Raw genomic sequence first — 14,815 nt, forward strand, 5'->3', positions numbered from 1 at the left:
TGTTTTTTTTTTTTTTTTTTTGTTTTTGTTTTTTTGCTGTTGTCAGGGAAATTGTGGTGGGATTGGGATTTTTATTTTTATTTGTCCAACTAGCTGATCAATAAGACGACAACCACTTTGCCTGTATCTTACACCTTCACCCAAAGGCCTTTGAACAGAGTGTTAAGAGAGAAAAAATAGACATTTGAGGCACAGGCGCTATTGGGGTCAGGTCAACACTAACTTTGAGCTTTAAGGAATGTCAAGGTGGGAAGCGAGAGAGAGAGAGAGAGAGAGAGAGAGAGGGAGGCGCAAAAAATTAGGGTAGGATTTCCAGATCTCGGGTAGGCCCAAAGCAGGCAAGAAAGTCCCGTGACAATTCCATCTCTTACTCCATTTTACTTTCTTGCTACCGCTCTTATGAAGTATTCAGTGAAGGCCTCCCTGCGCAGAAGGAAGCACGCTCCTATTTCCGAGGAGGCCACTGACTCCTCCCAACGTTCGAGCAATGGGGAGTAAGAAAGAGATGGGGTGTGCCGAGGAAATGCAACCAGAAAAAGGCCCGAATTGGAGGGGTTGCAGATGTTTTGGAGGGTCGTAAGGGGGCTGGGGGAGGTATTTGAAAACGTGGATAAGAGTTTTTGTTGCTGTTGTGACGAGGGCTCATCAAATACAGGTTGGGGGGGGTGATGTGAGTTAGATTGCTGGGTGGGGGGGTGCATCCATTGGAGTTTGTGGGGACAACACCTTAATTGGTTCAATTTTATAAGGGGTTCAGGAACCCACAAACGTGGGATGGGAATGGACAAAAGCAAGGGAACGAAACCCCTTTTTGGTTAAATACTGGTTCGGCCTCAGCCTGTGGATTTCATCCCAAACCGGAGCCCCCGCACTTTTAGGAAGAGATGTCGAGGCCCTCTGGATTGGGGTGCGGTGGGAGATTTACCCAGAATTGGGGAGGGGGGGGGACCAGGAGAATGAGGGGATTTCAGTTCCATGTGGAGAGAGACTGGAAGAAGCCGGGATTGATCACCTCGGAGATAACGGAGGGGGGGGGGGGGGTGGAGATTTAATCGAGAGGTTCAAAATCACAAGGGGATTGGCGTAAACATGATGGGTCGAATGGCCTCGTCCTGTGCTGTTGTCATTGTGAATGATGGTTGCGCTCAAAAGGACAATAAGTGATTAATCGTGCCGGTATTCCCTGTTTTTGCTATTACCTAACCTCTGAATTGGATGGTTTCTGAGAGACTGAGAGAGTGATTTGAACACTTGGGGCCTGTTGAATTAGGCTTCTTGAGTGTTCTTGATGAGGACGTGAAACATACTGTCCTCTGTCACAACAAGGAACAGATCTTGAGAGGATTCACAACTGTCCTTGTATCCTTCATCGCAGTACGTCCCTGTCACACACCCCATTCCTCTGGCCCCTACACCCCCTCACTATCTCTGTAACCTCCTCCAGCCCCCACACCCCTCCCTATCTCTGTAACCTCCAGCCCCTACACCCCCTCCCTATCTCTGTAACCTCCTCCAGCCCCTACATCCCCCTCCCTATCTCTGTAACCTCCTACACCCCCTCCCTATCTCTGTAACCTCCTCCAGCCCCCACACCCCTCCCCATCTCTGTAACCTCCTCCAGCCCCTACACCCCTCCCTATCTCTGTAACCTCCTCCAGCCCCTACACCCCTCCCTATCTCTGTAACCTCCTCCCTATCTCTGTAACCTCCTCCAGCCCTACACCCCCTCCCTATCTCTGTAACCTCCTCCAGCCCCGACACCCCCTCCCTATCTCTGTAACCTCCTCCAGCCCCTACACCCCCTCCCTATCTCTGTAACCTCCTCCAGCCCCTACACCCCCTCCCTATCTCTGTAACCTCCTCCAGCCCCCTACACCCCCTCCCTATCTCTGTAACCTCCTCCAGCCCCCTACACCCCCTCCCTATCTCTGTAACCCCCTCCAGCCCCCTACACCCCCTCCCTATCTCTGTAACCTCCTCCAGCCCCTACACCCCTCCCTATCTCTGTAACCTCCTCCAGCCACTACACCCCTCCCTATCTCTGTAACCTCCTCCAGCCCCTACACCCCCTCCCTATCTCTGTAACCTCCTCCAGCCCCCTACACCCCCTCCCTATCTCTGTAACCTCCTCCAGCCCCCTACAGCCCCTCCCTATCTCTGTAACCTCCTCCAGCCCCTACACCCCCTCCCTATCTCTGTAACCTCCTCCAGCCCCCTACACCCCCTCCCCATCTCTGTAACCTCCTCCAGCCCCCTACACCCCCTCCCCATCTCTGTAACCTCCTCCAGCCCCCTACACCCCCTCCCCATCTCTGTAACCTCCTCCAGCCCCCTACACCCCCTCCCTATCTCTGTAACCTCCTCCAGCCCCCTACACCCCCCTCCCTATCTCTGTAACCTCCTCCAGTCCCTACACCCCCTCCCTATCTCTGTAACCTCCTCCAGCCCCCTACACCCCCTCCCTATCTCTGTAACCTCCTCCAGCCCCCTACACCCCCTCCCTATCACTGTAACCTCCTCCAGCCCCCTACACCCCCTCCCCATCTCTGTAACCTCCTCCAGCCCCGACACCCCCTCCCCATCTCTGTAACCTCCTCCAGCCCCCTACACCCCCTCCCCATCTCTGTAACCTCCTCCAGCCCCCTACACCCCCTCCCTATCTCTGTAACCTCCTCCAGCCCCCTACACCCCCTCCCTATCTCTGTAACCTCCTCCAGCCCCCTACACCCCCTCCCTATCTCTGTAACCTCTTCCAGCCCCCTACACCCCCCTCCCCTATTATTTTTCCCCATCGCTCTTCCGCAGGCAGCTCGCCTTTGGGGAGGGGGCGCAGGAGGAGACCCTGGGGAGGGGGGCGCAGGAGGGGACCCTAAGCTTTGGCTCCTCGCTTGCAGCTCCCATCCACTCTGCTCGTGCTGTCGGAGGGAGGGGGGGGGGTTAGGGAGGGTTCAAGGTTTTTTCCTGATGCTTCTGGCAAGGATGTTGTGGGGGGGCCTCTTAACTCGGTTAAATTCCCGACGTGGACGCAAGTCCTGGGTTTGAGCATTGGCCTTGTAGCGACTGAGGGGGGGCAAGGGTTACATTTTTTGTTCCTCCCAGCTCTCTTGGCAGGCCTCCTGTCCACATTGTTGCGACTGAGATTAGTCGAGGTCTCCGAGTTCTCGAACTCTCCTTCACGCGCGACACTCTTCGATCGATTTTTTTTTTTTTTTTTTTTTTTTTTTTTCCGTTTCTTTTTTCTTTTCTATTTTTTTGTTTGTTTTCTTTGCTGGGGAAATGTATCCTAATCCGTAGCTGCCTTCGCCACAAGCCTTCACACGGTGTTCCGGCGAGAGTGACGCGCGGGAAGATAGCGGGGGCGTGGGAAAGGTCGGATAGTAGGGGACACTGCTATCAAATCTGCTCCATTGTGTCTTCTGACTTTGCCGGGGACGCTTCGGACATGGATGCGTTTGCCCCTCGAAGGCAGGGGGGGGGGGGTCCATCTTCGCTAGCGGTAGGGTAGACCCTGTGACCACGATTCCTGGCCGACGGCTGTTGAGTTGATTCATTGTCACGTGTACCGAGATACAGTAGAAATTGTTCTGCGAACAGTCCGGACAGATTGTACCGTACATGAGACATGGAACATACGATAAGTACACAATGTAAATACATAGATATTAGGCGAAGCATACGCAGCGTCGTACTACTCAGTAGAAATCAGATCAGTCCATAAGAGGGTCGTTTAGGAGCCTGGTGACAGCGGGGAAGAAGCTGTTTTGGAGTCTGCTCGTGCGTGTTCTCAGACTTCTGTCTCTCCTGCCCGATGGAAGAAGCTGGAAGAGTGAGTAAGCCGGGTGGGAGGGGGTCTTTGATTATGCTGCCCGCTTCCCCCGGGCAGCGGGAGGTGCAGACGGAGTCGACGGGTGGGAGGCAGGTTCGTGTGACGGACTGGGCGGTGCTCACGACTCTCTGAAGTTCCTTGCGGTCCTGGGCCGAGCGGTTGCCAGACCCAGGCTGCGATGCAGCCCGATAGGAGGCTCTCTTGTGGCGCATCTGTAAAAAATGGAGTGACTCGGGAGGCGATTGTCCCGGTGTCGGAGTTCTTGCCTCGGATACTAGCTGGGCCTCAAAAGGCCTGCGGCCTGTTCTGGGCGCCTTGCGGGCAAGTGGGACTCGGATGAGTTGCTGTTCGAGAGCCAGTACGGAGAGCCAGAGTTAATGGCCTCCTCCCGTGCTGTAACTATTCTAACACGGGCCAGGTGGAATCCAGAACCAGGGAGCGTGTGGAGGGGGTAGGACCTTTCAAATGAGCGCCAGGGGCGAGGTAACCCCAAGCCAGCCGCCGTTTAGCACAGGCCCCCCCCCCCCCAAAATGGGGAGCAGGCAGAACGGCACTTGGGGGGAGAGGGGGGGGGCACTTTAGCACTGCCAATGCTGGCCGAGGCACCCTGGTCGGGTTCTGCCAGCCTGGCCTTGCCAGGGTACTGAGCTGGCACTCCTCAGGTTTGAGGGTCGGCGTCAGGCTCGTGGGGGGGGGGGGCACTGCCAGGGTGGCACTGGTTCCGTAGGAGCCCTTTATGAGGTGAGGAGTGGGGCTCGATGACCCCCTTATAGGTGAATTGGTGCATTGCGGCGGGGGGGGGGGGGGGGGGGGGGGGGGGGTCAGAGGTCCTGGTTGGGGGGGGGGGGGGGGGTCAGAGGTCCTGGTTGGGGGGGGGGGGCGGTCAGAGGTCCTGGTGTGGTGGTGGAGGGGGGGGGGGGGGGGGGGAGGTCAGAGTTCCTGGTGGGGTGGGGTGGGGTGGGGGGGGGGGAGAGCGTAGAGATCAAGGAGCCATTTCTCTTCAAACATTTGAGAGCCAGGCCTTTCTGAGGGGAGGGCAGGGCAGGAGTCACTTCCTGAACGGGAATTGGAAATTCAGAACTCTTTAGTTCCCTCTTCCAAAATAAAAACACTGAAATTGGGGGTCAAGTTAAAATTGAGGGTCAAGTTATAACTTTTAAGTGGATTTGGGGGAGGTTTAAAAAGAAAAGGTGGTTAGACCGAGCTGGGTTCCAGATCGGCATTCATCAGTGGAACGAGATAGAGGGGCAGAACGGCCACTTGCTGTTTGAACCCCTGAGCGACTGAGTCAACAGGTGAGGGTGCCACTCGGTGAGCTGAAACCTTTCACGGGCTGAGAGAGGCCCCGTAACCAAGGGAAGGCCGAAACAGCGCAGGTAGGCCCGATCCGAAGCCTGACTAGGCCGGGAGGCGGCAACTCTCTGTCCATTTCCTTTTTGGGAGTGGGTCAGGCAGGCTGAGGCGATAGTGGCACAGCTTTCTTTTGCAATGAGTGAATCACGGGGAGTGACTCAGGCATTGAGCATTATTCCACTCAACCGCGTAATTGGGGCGATTCCCGGAACAGCAACTGTCAGTGGGTGCCTCAATGACGACTCCTTAAGTAGTTGCCTCACCCTTTGATAGACGAACAGCCCAGGGAACCACGACACCGCATGTTCTGACAAGATAGCCTTAATCGGAAGTGTAGCACGGAAACATCCAGTTTAAAAAAATAATAATAATAATAATAATTTACAGGATGAGGGTGTTGCTGGCCATGCCCCTCCCTAATTGCCCCTCGAGAAGGTGGTGGGGGAGCCGCCATCTTGAACCCGCCGCAGTCCCGTGTGGTGTAGGTACACCCACCGTGCTGTTAGGGAGGGAGTTCCGGGTTTCTGACCCGGCCACAGTGAAGGAACGGCCGATATATTCCCGGGTCGGGATGGCGAGCGGCTCGGAGGGGGGAACTTGCAGGTGGGGGGTGTTCCCCGTGTGTCTGCTGCCCCCCCCCCCCCCCTCGTCCTTCTAGACGGTAGAGGTGGCGGGTTTGGAAGGTGCTGTCGAAGGCGAGTCGCCGCGGTGCGTCTTGTAGACGGTGCACACGGCTGTCGCTGTGCGTCGGGGGGGGGGGGGGCTGGAGGGAGTGAATGTTGGACTGCTGTCCAAATGCAGCAAGACCTGGACAATATCCAGGCTCGGGCTGGCGAGGGGCAAGTTACATTCGCGCCACACAAGTGCCAGGCAATGACCATCTCCGACAAGAGAGGATCTAACCATCGCCCCGTGACATTCAATGGCATTACCGTCGCTGAATCCCCCACTATCAACATCCTGGGGGTTACCATTGATCGGAAACTGAACTGGGCCCAGCCGTATAAATACTGCGGCTCCCAGAGCAGGTCAGAGGCTGGGAATCCTGCGGAGAGAAACTCACCTCCTGACCACCCCCCCCCCCAAAGCCTGTCCACCATCGACAAGGACACAAGTCAGGAGTGCGATGGGAGACTCTCCACTCGCCTGGATGGGCATGGCTCCCAACAACACTCGAGAAGCTCGACACCATCCAGGACAAAGTAGCCCCGCTTGATTGCTCCCCATTCCACAAACATTCGCTCCCTCCACCACCGACGAGCAGTGGCAGCCGTGTGTACCGTCTTCTAACTGCCAAGGTTCCTTCGACAGCACCTTCGAACCCCGCGACCTCTACCATCGAGAAGGACGAGGGGGGGGGGGGGGGTGCAGCAGATACCTGGGAACCCCACGACCTGGAGGTTCCTACTCCAAGTCACTCCCCCAGCCAGACTTGGAAATATATCGGCCGTTCCTTCGCTGTCGCTGGGGCAACATCCTGGAGCTCCCTCCCTAACAGCACAGGGGGTGTACCTGCACCTCCAGGACTGCAGCACTTCAAGAAGGCGGCTCACCCACCACCTTCTGAAGGGCAACTAGGGACGGGGATTAAATGCCGGCCTAGCCAGACAAAGCCACATCCCGTAAATGAATTTTTAAAAAACGCTGCCTTGACGTCGAGGGCAGTCACCTCGAGCCTCACCTCTGGGGTTCAGCTCTCTTGTCCGTGTTGGAACCAAGGCTGTAACGAGGTCAGGAGCTGAGTGACCCTGGGCGGAACCCAAACTGAGCGTCCGTGAGCAGGTTATTGCTGAGTAAGTGCCGCTTGATCGCGCCGTCGATGACCCCTTCCATCACGTTGCCGATGATGGAGAGTAGACTGATAGGGGGGTAATTGGCTGGGTTGGATTTGTCCTGTTTACGGGACAGACCTGGGCAATTTACCCCATTGCCGGGTCGATGCCAGTGTTGCAGCTGTACTGGAACAGCTTGGCTAGGGGTGCGGCAAGTTCTGGAGCACAAGTCTTCAGTACCATTGCCGGGATAGTGTCAGGGCCCAGAGCCTTCGCGGTATCCAGTGTCTTCAGCCGTTCCTTGATCTCACGCGGGGTGAATCGTGTTGGCTGAAGACGGACATCTGCGACGCTGGGGACCTCCGGAGGAGACCGAGACGGATCAGCCACTCGGCACGTCCGGCTGAAGACTGTTGCGAATGCCTCCGCCTCGTCTCCCGCCCAGATGTGCTGGGCTCCTCCGCCGTTGAGGACGGGGATATTTGAGGAGCCTCCCCCCCTCCCGTGAGTTGTTTGATTGTCCGCCACCATTCACGGCTGGATGTGGGCGGGACGGCGGAGCCTCGATCTGATGCGGTTGTTGTGGAATCGCTTCGCTCTTGTCTATCACTTGCTGTTTGGCACGAGTAGTCCTGTGTTTTGTCTTCACCAGGTTGGCACCTCATTTTTCGGGATGCCCGGTGTCGCTCCCGGCCTGCTCTCCTGCGCTCGTCACTGAACCAGGGTTGATCCCCTGGCTTGGCGGTAATGGTGGAGTGGGGGGGGGGATATGCCGGGCCAGGAGGTTACTGATTAAGGTTGAACACAATTCTGCTGCCGCTGATGGCCCCACAGCGCCTCCTTGCTGCCCAGTCCTGAGTTGCTCGATCCGTTCGAAGTCTACCCCATTGCGCACGGCGGCAGGTCGGCCACACAACACGATGGAGGGTATCCTCAATGTGAAGACGGGACTTTGTCTCCACGCGGACTGTGCGGTGGTCGCTCCTCCCGATACGGACCGGGACGGAGGCACCTGCAGCCCGCAGGGTGGTGAGGATGAGGTCCAGCCTGTTCTTCCCTCTCGTTGGTACCCTCGCCAGTCTCAGCCTGGCGGCGATGTCCTTTCGGACCCGGCCCGTGGTGGTACAACCGAGCCACTCTTGGGGGTAGACATTGAAGCCACCCGGAGTACATTCTGCGCCCTCGCCACCCTCCGTGCGTCCTCCCAAGTGGTGTTCGACATGGCGGAGAGCTGATTCATAGAATTTACAGCGCAGAAGGAGGCCATTCGGCCCATCGAGTCTGCACCGGCTCTCGGAAAGAGCGCCCTACCCAAGGCCACACCCCCACCCTAGCCCCATAACCCAGTCACCCCACCCAAGGCCACGGGCAATTTTGGACACTAAGGAAATGAAATGAAGTGACCATCGCTGCTTGTCACGAGTAGGCTTCAAATGAAGTTACTGTGGAAAGCCCCTCGTCGCCACATTCCGCCGCCTGTTCGGGGAGGCCGGTACGGGAATTGAACCGCGCTGTTGGCCTGCTTTCAAAGCCAGCGATTTAGCCCAGTGTGCTAAACAACCCCAGGGCAATTTATCGTGGCCCCCCCCACCTAACCTGCACATCTTTGGACTGTGGGAGGAAACCGGAGCACCCGGAGGAAACCCACGCACACACGGGGGAGGACGTGCAGACTCCGCACGGACAGTGACCCAAGCCGGGAATCGAACCCGGGACCCTGGAGCTGTGAAGCAATTGTGCTATCCACTATGCTATCAGCAGGAGGTTTCCTTGCCCGTGTTTAACCCGAAGCCGTGAGACTTCATGGGGTCCAGAGGCGATGTTGGGGACCCCCAGGGTAACTGCCTCCCGACTGTATACCCCTGTGCTGCCACCTCTGCCCTGCCGGTTAGACAGGACATACCCAGCAATGGTGATGGTGGAGTCTGGGACATTGTCTGTAAGGTACGATTCCGCCTGCCCTGTGGGACTCGAACCCAGATCATAACCCTGGGTGTCGGGATTACTAGTTCAGCTACAATCCCACTGTGCCACCGCCTGTTGTGTCGTGCTGCTTCGGATTACACGGGCTGCTACTTGATGCAGTCTTGACTAAAGGCTGCTCCAGACTCTGAAATGAGTTCAACGTGTTGACTGAACTATTCACACAGTTCTCAAATGGAGTTCGACTCTCCGCTAATCTAACTGTAGTAACTCCGTCTAACTGTAGCAGCTTGCTCTAAGCCACGTGTTCCACATGTCTGTGGAAAGAGGCAGGGTGTGAGTGCCTCATCCCTTTTATAGTGTTTATGTCACGCCCCCTTGTGGTGATGCCACCTCGGAGTGTCCTGACTGCCCATTGGTTGTGTCCTATTCTGAGTGTTCATTGGTTGCATGTTTGTCTATCATGACACCGCCTTCCCGTGACTATTGAGAGTGTCGACGCCGTGGATGTGGGATCCTTAATCCAACAACTGATTCACCACTTGTCGGTGTAGAGGGAGCTTTACTCTGTATCTAACCCCGTGCTGTACCTGTCCTGGGAGTGTTTGATGGGGACAGTATAGTGGGAGCTTTACTCTGTATCTAACCCCGTGCTGTACCTGTCCTGGGAGTGTTTGATGGGGACAGTGTAGAGGGAGCTTTACTCTGTATCTAACCCCGTGCTGTACCTGTCCTGGGAGTGTTTGATGGGGACAGTATAGTGGGAGCTTTACTCTGTATCTAACCCCGTGCTGTACCTGTCCTGGAGTGTTTGATGGGGACAGTGTAGAGGGAGCTTTACTCTGTATCTAACCCTGTGCTGTACCTGTCCTGGGAGTGTTTGATGGGGACGGTGTAGAGGGAGCATTACTCTGTATCTAACCCTGTGCTGTACCTGTTCTGGGAGTATTTGATGGGGACAGTGTAGAGGGAGCTTTACTCTGTATCTAACCCCGTGCTGTACCTGTCCTGGGAGTGTTTGATGGGGACAGTGTAGAAGGAGCTTTACTCTGTATCCAACCCCGTGCTGTACCTGTCCTGGGAGTGTTTGATGGGGTCCGTGTTGGCTGGGATGTTATTTGTCCTCCCTCACCCTGAATCGTTAAAAGGGAGTATTATGCACCTCTCGCCTGGCAGCACTCGAGGGGTTAAAACCGTGGCTGTAACCCGGGGCTTCCCTGCCATGGGACGAGTCCAGCTCCCCAACGGGCAGGTTGACGTCTCACGATGTGACTGCAGCGAAGTGGCGTGAGAGAGAGGGGACACCAGCGTCGCTACCCCGATCTTAATCCCCCACCTCCACGGGAGAGGCCCGAGATTTGCTGAGGCCCAGTCCGGGGGGGGGGGGGGGGGGGGGGGGGTGGTAGTATGCTTCAGGCTGTGCCTGTGGGTGTTGAGCAAGAGAGCAGGGAGTCCTGAGGGACCGGGAAGCCGGTGTGGACTAGGCCGCAAAAGCCTGACTCGAGTTTGTTTTCTGTTGCTTTCCTTCACCTTGCCCTTGGCCCTATTTCTAACCTTGACAGAGCAGCAGGAGGAGGCAAGATCGCGCATTATCGTCTGTTATGATCTCACTGTTTACATAACTTTCCGAGAGGTGACTTTGATGTGGCGCCCGAGCTAACGGAGCTGTTTGCCTGCAGACTTTGCCAGAACCCTCTGGCCTCCCAATTTCCGAGATCCCTTTCTTCTTTTTAACCCCGAATCTCAACCGCCCTCTTTTCCATACTTCTGCGAGTTCCGTTTGAGTTAGTTTTGACCGCGTGTCGGGGGATTCCCGGACCGCGTTTTTGAGCCGTTAGGTCTGTCGGCGACGGCCTGGCGTGTGTCGCTCATGCCCACCTGCCGTTTTGAGGCCGTTCCTGAACAGCGGCGCCCGCCCCCCCCCACCGTCCCCCCAGGGTTGAGGCCTACCCGATTTCAACCCTCTCCTGTCGCGGTTCCCATACAACTCGAGTTGTAGGCCGCGTCGGAGGGGCGGAGGGTAGTTAAGAGTCGATCGCGTTGCCTGTGTGTGTGGGCGGGGGAGAGGCGGTGTTGTCTGGAGTCACATGTAGGCCAGACCGCCTTAAGGATGGCAGATTTCGCTCTCTATAGGGGACATTGGTGAACCCCATGTGGGTTTTTTCTTTAACGAGAATAGAGTTATTTTTCGGGATGCCGGATTTAAAAAAATAAATAAATTTAGAGGTACCCCAAATTTTTTCCAATTAAGGGGCAATTTAGCGTGGCCAATCCACCTCGCCTGCACATCTTTGGGTTGTGGGGGCGAAACCCTCGCAGACACGGGGAGAATGTGCAAACTCCACACGGACAGTGACCCAGAGCCGGGATCGAACCTGGGACCTCGGCGCCGCGAGGCAGCAGTGCTAACCCACCGCGCTGCCCTCGGATTTTCTTTATCGACCTCCATTTAGGCCCCGGTGGGATTTGGAACTCCCGTCGCCACCGGATCTGTGGACGAGCGGTCCTGTTAATCTTACCCCTGGCGTAATTCCACGGTGACTTTTAGAGAGAGAGCGGGAGAGAGAGTTTGCCTTTCTCCCGGTGCCGATCACACGGCTTGCGGGCCTCCGTGCCGGCGCACTCCGCCCTCCGCGCCGCTCGCTGCCGTAATGTAGCAACCGCGGAGGCTGACCGGTGCACAGCAGGATCCCGCAAGCGACCAGCGAAATAAATGAGCGGATGGACTTTTTTCTCTTCCTTTTTTTTTACTTCTGAAGAAAGCGATGTTGGTCGGGAGGAATGATCGGGTGAGCTGGGTGACCAATTAACACATTGGTGTCAGTGTGATCTTGCTGTGCTCGAATTGGATGTCCTGACTGCGTTTGAGTGGGGCAGGGGATGGGGGAAAGGGGCGGGGGGGGGGGGGGGAAATGAAATGAAAAAATCGCTTAGCGGTTCAAGTCCCGTTCCAGCCTCCCCGAACAGGCGCCGGAATGTGGCGACTAGGGGCTTTTCACAGTAACTTCATTTGAAGCCTACTTAGGAGGCCGTCCGGGGGGGTAGAGGGGTAGGGAGGGGGGGGGGGGGGGGAGCAGAAGTACTTCATCGTCTGATGAACTCCCACACACACTCTGGGGGAGGCCACGAGGCGCTATAGGAATGTAAACGCGTCTCCCGCTGACGGGCGCCCGCCGCACGCACTGAAGCTCGTGTATGTCCAGGGAACAGAAATGCGAGGGGGCGTAGGGCAGCGGGAGGCCATTCGGCCCATCGAGCCTGCACTGTGCCCTCTGAAAGAGCATTCTACCTCGCCCATTTTCCCTTCTCGAGCAGCAATCCCAAATCCGTTTCGATCGAGATCTGCCTCCACCACCCTCCCTCAGCTCCCTTCTATTCCTTTTTGTCAATGACTTTGAATCTCTGACCTCGAGTTTTTGATTCCCTCTCGAGTGGGAACAGCTCCCCTCTGTCCTTACCCCTTCAGGATCTCTCATCAAGTCTCTCGGCCGCCTTTTATCCGAGGCAACAGTCCCCACCATCTTCCATCTACCCTCGTAGCTGCAGCTCTTTATCGCTGTACACTGTGTTGTGAAGTACAGAATTTGGGATTAGCAAGGGTGTGTGAAATGCAAATGGTGTCCGACTAACCTGATTGAGAGGGTCGATTTGGGTAGTGTGGTGGATGTTGTGTATATGGACTTCCAAAAGGTGTTGTGAAGGGCAAAATCAATTCTCTGTCGGGAGAAACCTGGGTTACGGTAGCACAGTGGTTAGCAATGTTGCTTCACAGCGCCAGGGTCCCGGGTTCAATTCCCGGCTTGGGTCACTGTCTGTGCGGAGTCTGCACGTTCTCCCCGTGTCTGCGTGGGTTTCCTCCGGGTGCTCCGGTTTCCTCCAGCAAGTCCCAAAAGACGTGCCCGTTAAGTGAATTAGACATTCTGAATTCTCCCTCCGTGTACCTGAACAGGCGCCGGAGTGTGGCGACTAGGGATTTTCACAGTAACTTCATTGCAGTGTTAATGTAAGCCTACTTGTGACAATAAATATTATTATTATAAACAAGGGTGTGTGAAATGCAAAACGTGTCTCGACTAACCGGATTGAGAGGGTCGATTTGGGTAGTGTGGTAGATGTTGTGTATATGGACTTCCAAAAGGCGTTTGGATTAACTGCAGCATAATGGACGTATTTACAAAATAGAGGTCCGTGGTATTAAACAGATGGTGAGCGTTTTGGGCTCATAATTGGCTAGAGGTTTCGTTGTTTTTTTTGAGTGTGTGGCAATTAAGCCCGTGCCCAGTGTTGGCAGGGGTGGGGGGGGCAGGTTGTGGGATTGGTGATGGGGGAAGTGGCCTGTTTTTAAAATGGTGGCATCCTGGTTCTATTCCTTCCGGCCCTCGGCCTCTGCGGTGACTCCCCGGCGCGGTGGTCTCAGCCGTGCATGGTGGGCGGCTGGGGCGTGGGAGGGGGTTGGCAAGGCCCTCGGTGTAACGGCAGGCTCGTGTTGATGCCGACCTTCTCCAGGAGCGTTCCCGCCGAGGTCTCCGTCCTCGTGCGAGGTGGCGGGATGTTGTTCAATTTTGTATCCCTCTATCAGCGTCCCCCCTCTGCGAAGAATACAGCGCAGGGACAGGCCCTTCGGTCCTTCAAGCCTGTTCCGGTCATGATATAACCTTGGCCAAAACCCTCAGCAGTTCCACAACCTCCCCTGGCAACGCGTTCCAGGCACTCCCCACCCTTTGTGTAAAAAAAAAAACCTGCCTTGCACATCTCCTCTAAACTTTGCCCCACGCACTTTAACCTATGCCCCCTCCCCCCACCCCCCCCCCCTGGTGACTGACCCCTCCACCCTGGGAAAGAGTGCCTGCCCATCCCCTCTATCCACGCCCCTCATAATCTTGTAGACCTCGATCAGGTAGCCCCTCAACCTCCGTCGTTCCAGTGAGAACAAACCGGGTCTATTCAGCCGCTCCTCATCGCTAATGCCCTCCAGACCAGGCGACATCCTGGTAAACCTCCTCTGCACCCTCTCCAACGCCTCCACATCCTTCTGGTAGCGTGGCGACCAGAATTGTCCGCAACATTCCAAGTGCGGCCTTACCAAGGTTCTAGACAACTGCAGCCTGACTCGCCAGTTTTTATAATCGATGCCCCGTCTAATGACGGCAAGCATTCCGTATGCCTCCACCCCCCCCCCCCCCCCCACCCCCCACCCCCCCCATAAATTTAGAAAATCCAATTAAGGGGCAATTTAGTGCGGCCAATCCACCTACCCTGCACATCATTTGGGTTGTGGGGGCGAAACCCACCCAGGCACGGGGAGAATGTGCAAGCTCCACACACGGACAGTGACCCAGGGCCGGGATCGAACCCGGGGCCTCGGCGCCGTGAGGCGGTAGTGCTAACCACTGCGCCCCCCCCCCCCCCCCCCGTGCCGCCCTTCCGTATGCTTTCGGGACTGCCTTGTCCACTTGCGTTGCCACCTTCAAAGACCTGTGGACCTGCACGCCCGGGTAGAACATCGAACATAGCGCAGAACAGGCCCTTCGGCCCTCGATGTTGTGCCAAGCTTTGTCTGATACCAAGAGCAAGCTATCCCACTCCCTGTCATTCTGGTGTGCTCCATGTGCCTGTCCAATAACAGCTTGAAAGTTCCTAAAGTGTCCGACTCCACTATCACAGCAGGCAGTCCATTCCACACCCGAACCACTCTCTGAGTAAAGAACCTATCTCGGACATCCCTCCTATATCTCCCACCCTGAATCTTATAGTTATGCCCCCTTGTAACAGCTACATCCACCCGAGGAAATAGTCTCTGAACGTCCACTCTATCTATCCCCCTCATCTTCTTATAAACCTCTATCAAGTCGCCTCTCATCCTCCTCCGCTCCAAAGAGAAAGGCCCTCGCTCCCTCAACCTTTCCTCATAAGACCCACCCTCCAATCCAGGCAGCATCCT

At 56.2% G+C, this 14,815-nt stretch overlaps 1 protein-coding gene across 1 annotated transcript in view; it reads left to right on the plus strand.

Moving 5' to 3' along the window:
* The first annotated feature begins 3,741 nt into the window (after nt 1-3,741).
* Nucleotides 3,742-14,815, plus strand: part of LOC140402958 (ceramide synthase 2-like) — a 50,472-nt gene continuing 39,398 nt past the window's right edge. The window contains exon 1 of the mRNA XM_072490607.1: nt 3,742-3,826. The gene's annotated coding sequence lies outside the window, so the exon portion shown is untranslated. The remainder of the gene's footprint in view (nt 3,827-14,815) is intronic.

This window comes from Scyliorhinus torazame, chromosome 26, assembly GCF_047496885.1.
Source record: "Scyliorhinus torazame isolate Kashiwa2021f chromosome 26, sScyTor2.1, whole genome shotgun sequence".
Lineage (NCBI taxonomy): Eukaryota > Metazoa > Chordata > Chondrichthyes > Carcharhiniformes > Scyliorhinidae > Scyliorhinus > Scyliorhinus torazame.